Consider the following 6,000-nt stretch of genomic DNA (forward strand, 5'->3'; position numbering starts at 1 on the left):
TGGAAATAGTCAACCCTCTGTGTAAAACTCCCAAAGCGCAATTTTTAAAAAATATTTTTTTTTCTTTTGTTGAGCTATTAAAGTTATTATTAAAAACACTTGATATATACTTTTCAGTAATAATAAATACACTGTTCACATTCTTGAGGATATGTGTATTTAAGAAAATAGTATTGTCAATAAAAATAATATGTAAATAGTTCATTTTAACAAACAATTGAAAGATGTTGAATTAGCCAAGCAGTTCAGGTGATTAAAGACGATGGAAATAAAATAAAAGCACTGCATAACCAAGAAGGAAACTACTTTAGAAGAAAACGACTTTAGATCTATTATAAATAAAGCTCATCAATTAACATTACGTTTACAGTTAGAACACAAATTGTATACGCACCCAACATATACTTTTTTTGCCATTACTCAGCTTAACAAACACCATCTAATAGCACATTCTTACTTTGTTCTTTCTATTCATTACCTTTAGTACGGTAATAATATTCGTCGATGTTTTTCACGTGTACGTTTCTATAAAGGTACGCAAGATAACTAGACTTAAATACCTGGATTTAAAAAAAAATCAATCTAATACTAGTTGAATTATTGAAGTTAATCAGCAGCGTAGAAAATTCTTTTTATAAATAGACGTTAGTTATTAAATAGCAACCATTCTAAAAGTATGCCTTAGTAATACTGTTATACCCCCCTCCACTTGCTGTTGTGACCCCTGTACACCGCTTTGTAAAACTATTTTGTCTTCTGCGGCTCATCCATTGAAAAACAAGGCGGGTACTAGTAGAGTGGCTTAAGTTAGATGACCGTCGTCCACTGTTTGTTTCAGGTACCCCCCCCCCCCACAGAAGCACGTCTATCGTGCTCCCCCCCCCCTTTCCGAACGCAATGTAATTTTATAATTTATATAGAATTTTTTTTAGCAGTATCCGTCCCACCCCTGGAAAATTTAGTCCGCCCCTTTCCCCTGGAGAAAAATGTCTGAAAGAAACCCTGTCGTCTCGTCCAGGTTATTAACTGCAAACACTTTTCTTCTAGTAAATTTGTTCGAAGAAATATTGAATTATCTTTTAAAGTAGTTTGCTTTGGTGGAACACATTAACGATTTTGTGTAATATTTTTCTTGTAAATCTTACCTTATCTTCTGCTCCGGTACTCCGTGCGTATCGGACAAAGGCTATGGACGAAATTCCAAAAAGAAAAGCAGGCTGAAATCGGAGACACCTAAATGGCGCATAACCAGTTGACACGTATACTTAATTGTGTTGGAGGGGATTCCTTTCAACACTAGAATTAAGAACGCAGAATAAGAAGAAAAAGGACGTAGGCTACAAACTACACATAACAGAGTACACTAAACACTAAACATCTATTGTTTTAATCATTTTAGTATCGAAGATTTTGTTGAATAAAACTAATAAAAGTATACGTTTTTTGAAATGTCCAAAATACTTTGTAAAGAAAGTGAAAACGTGACCTGTTCTATTCTGGCGGCTTTCATCGCACATAAAACAAATATAAAAACTTTATAATAACACGCTTTAAATGCAGCGAAAAAAATAAAATAAAACAAACTTGGTTTTTCTAGTAAAAACTGTAGTCGCTCTTATAATCTCTCTTCTTTTCATTTGCCAAAGCTTTTATTAGAAAAATCAAGTTTTTATTTTATTTTCGGTGCATTAAAAAGCTTGTTATTATACAGTTTTTTATGTTTTATTTTCCACTTTTTGACGTTCGTTTCAAAATGAAGTTAACACTACACGGACTTAAAACCCGACCAATAGTTTGCGATTTCCAAGAGATAATTACCTGCCCCTAATTCTGTTGTGGTTGAAGCGCAGACGAAAAATCAACCAACCATGATACAAAGTTCACAATTATAAACAAACTGATCAAAGTAAACGTTTGAGATTTTTCTACTAAATTTAGAATTTCTTCAATTAATATTTAACGACTAGTTGTCAATCTAATTAGACAAAAAAAGATATTCAAGCATTGTCATCGAAGAAGAACATATCTGGAAAATTCGAACGAAATCGCTACATTAGAAGTGGGTTAAAATGGAGTCACAAACCCACAGATATTAAAAGCTTGTAAAAAAAGTAGGTCAGGCGTTCTATTTTAACTGATCGAATGCGTAGCGCGACGGCTAGAGACGCCACTGAGGGTATTATATTTATAAGAACGGGAATTCCTAATTTGAGTGTCGCTGTTAACTACACCCTAAATTGTGAATACTTAACTGACTCTTTTATTGGTATTGAAGGTAGGATATAACATACGAACATTTCTTCCTAATGTTTAAAATTTTTTATTAATAGCTTTTTTAATTGTTAGTGTGATATAAGTTAACGATTATAGATTTTAAACAAATTAGACAAATTTAGACAAATTATAATGTGAAGTGGTCAGGGAAAAGAATTGCTGTTTCTACCATTTCATCTTTTCCTCGGCAGTAATAAAACAATTATTGTTAAGATATAGCTTTAAAAGTGGTCTAAATATATTTGGAAGCCTAGTTATATGTTTAAACAACCCCTAGTTCACTAGTCTGTTAACATTCTAAAATATTATATGATATTTCACTAATAATCAAATGGTTCATTATCTAAGATATTTTCGGGGACGAAAATAAGTCCTACATAAGGCTTAGGTTGAACCGGAAATCTATTTCTGATTCTTACGTCGTAAAATTCTAGGTGTGTCATTACCAACACGCAAAATTTCTTAATCTGTTTGTCATTCTTGCCTTTTTAAATTATAGCTGTGTTTTCTAAACAGGTGTAAAAAAATCCCCAACAATATATATATAAACAAAAAATATTAAACAAGGTGGACGTTAAATTGGATTTGAAACGTTTTAAGATTTTACTAATCCAACGTAAAGCATTATAAGTACCTATTGCTCTTGATAAAAAAACAACATTAGAGTGTGATGTTCGAGAATCATCGACTCAGTGCTTTTTTTGTGACGGTACGCACCGGTACAGCGTACCGGCACCTTTTTCAATGTGGGGAAAAAATTATTACTTTTTTTTTTGTACTTGAACGTTTATTATTAAATTATTATATTATTAATTTGTTCATTGTTAATTTAGTATCTTTGCAGTTGTGATTTAGCTTGCATCGAGGTGCAAACTGGTAATTAAAAGTTAGGCAATCCATCACTGAGTACAGGCACCTACTATTTTTTTACTAAAAAAAAAGCACTGCTTCGACTGTTTCTTACTATTCAAGCATGAGCTAAAACAGGAGATTTATAATATTTTCTGCTCACTTTCCTAAATTTCTTCCTTCAGAACTGCTGGATAGTTACTGATAAACATCGACGTGTAATAATAAATTTGAAGGGCTCAGTGGAAAAAGTGCTTAAGTGTATTTTGAGAGTTTTGAGAAAAATGAGTGCAAAGTTTTAAAATTGTTATTAAAATACCAAAACATCTGATGCAGAGTATTCAAATTAAGCTACTTCGGTACTTTTTCCATGGCCCAGATTTACAGGGATGGTTAAGGGGAGGTAGTCAAATAATATACCGGTCTTAACTCATTTTTGAAAAAATGTAACTTAAGTACTTTTTCCACTGAGCCCTTCTAATTGTAATTAGAACTTAGAAGAAAATATTATAAAGCTAAACAACAGCGCCTGTTGATGAACATGGCAGACACACATGTTCTGGGGTTATAGCACCAAGCCGTGTGTCACTGGAACCATATTTCTACTGCCAGAACATGTCTGTTTATTCTCCCTCAAATTATGTCAAGCCGGTCAGCGATTTCTTATTTTTGCCCTGAAATAGTAGTGTGGCATAGGTGTTCCACTGTATAAATATCAAGATTTACACCATAATTTTGTAATTCTCTCTAATGCTTTACACCTGCACTATTATAAATTACACCAAATAAACGGAATGAATCATCACCATCGTGTTTGTTTTATACAACGATCTAATTGAGTATTATATGTTTTAAAAATCAAAACAAAATCTAAACATCTCATAGTTAGAGTTAGTAAGCATTTATTTCAATGATCATTACTATTTACTTCATTAGAATATGAAACAAGTGTTTTCTCTCACAGTCTGAAATAAAATATCTATTTATAGGAATATGTCAAGCTGAAATCATGAAAGTAGACGATATAAGCACAGGATGTAAAGATATGGTACAACGCAATCAAGAGCAAACTCAACCACGATATATCACGGAAACAAATACAGATAACTACATGACAAAAACATAAATCCAATTTATTAAAAAAGAAATTAAATACAATTCCACAATACACAAATATGAGCGAATACATAGTTAAAAAAAGTTTCATTTTAAAACCGAAAAGGCCTGAGTTCAGTAGCCCAGATGCAAGGATAAAGACTTTCAACAATAATTGGAAAGTTTCGTTTTTGGATCCCAATACGTTGGTTAACCCGGAAACGTTGGTTAAGGCTGGGTTATTCTATTTGGGTACGTAACATGTTATACTATGTATTAATCACGATTTCATCTGTACTGTCATCTGTATCTTACTTACTCTGATGAAAATGTAGTATTTAAGTACATGTCTTTATATTGCGCATCTTTGTTGATTTTTTTTAACACCCTGTAATAAATGAACCTTTTAAATATCTCTGAAATATCAGCAACTTTTAAAAATAAACTTGTATAAATGATTAAATAACCTAGTCAGCTATCCAGGCAACACTAACATAAATGTTGAACTTTGAACTCCCCCTGCAGGTTCTGGAGATAGAGTCAGATGCTACTTCTGCGGTGGGGGTTTCCACAAATGGGAGCCAGGAGACGTCCCATTGACGGAGCACAAGAGATTGTACCCGGCTTGTGGCTTTTTGAGGGAGTTGGAGGCTGCTAATGATCAGCTTAACGATACAAAGTCCAAGCTGTAGTAATAAGGCTATGTGTCAACTAACCCTTATATAAAACTAGACACGGGTCTGACTTACGCCTACATTTTAAAATAAAAAGTTTTTTAAATGCTCGTTTTCGAATCACAATCCATAGGATTTTGTTGTTTTATTTTTAAAATAACATAAAGTTAAAAACAATAAGTTTAATTAACATGTAGTAAAGCAGTATGGCTTAGAAAAAATAATTGTTAAATTGCAATCTAACTCACCCAGGGTTTTAGTAAACAAGTAAGATCTTTCTTTATAAACTATAAATAAGCAGAGGGTTATAATACACCATTTTATATATATATATATATATATATATATATATATATAAATAAATAAATATATATATATATATATATATATATATATATATATATATATATATATATATATATATATAGAGAGAGAGAGAGAGAGAGAGAGAGAGAGAGAGAGAGATTTATACATAAATCTCAATATTTTAAACAGCATGTTTAACTTCCTGCTTATTTATTTACAAATCCTTTACAATTTCCTTCTTATGTTTAAATATATAATTGATTTATTAAGAATCAAGACATTTTTGATACTGTAGTTGATTTATATTCATGTACTAATTTTTGTTTGTTAATGTTTTATTAAAACTAAACTAAAACTTTTACCAGTGTTTGGATATAAAATTGCATTGTTAAATAAATCTTTTATTTACTATTATTTAAAACAAAAACTACTTTTCTGTTGATGTAGCTCATGTCCTTGTTTTCAAAATTTTATTATTTGTTAATGTTGTGAGCAAAACACAATATATATATATATATATATATATATATATATATATATATATATATATATATATATATATATTTATGGTTACCTGACAAATGATCTTAGTACAAATGATCTCAAAAACAAATGTTCTCATGGACAAAAGATATCAGGACAAAATATCCCAGACTAAATATCCAACAGCTAAATATTTATAACATTTGGGATATTTGTTAGAAATAATTTGTCCTGTCACCATATATATATGTAAACGCACACACACACATATGTATATATAATGTATATATATATATATATATATATATATATATATATA

Source organism: Physella acuta, unplaced genomic scaffold (genome assembly GCF_028476545.2).
Source record: "Physella acuta isolate Inbredline_101_S28 unplaced genomic scaffold, ASM2847654v3 ptg001120l, whole genome shotgun sequence".
Lineage (NCBI taxonomy): Eukaryota > Metazoa > Mollusca > Gastropoda > Physidae > Physella > Physella acuta.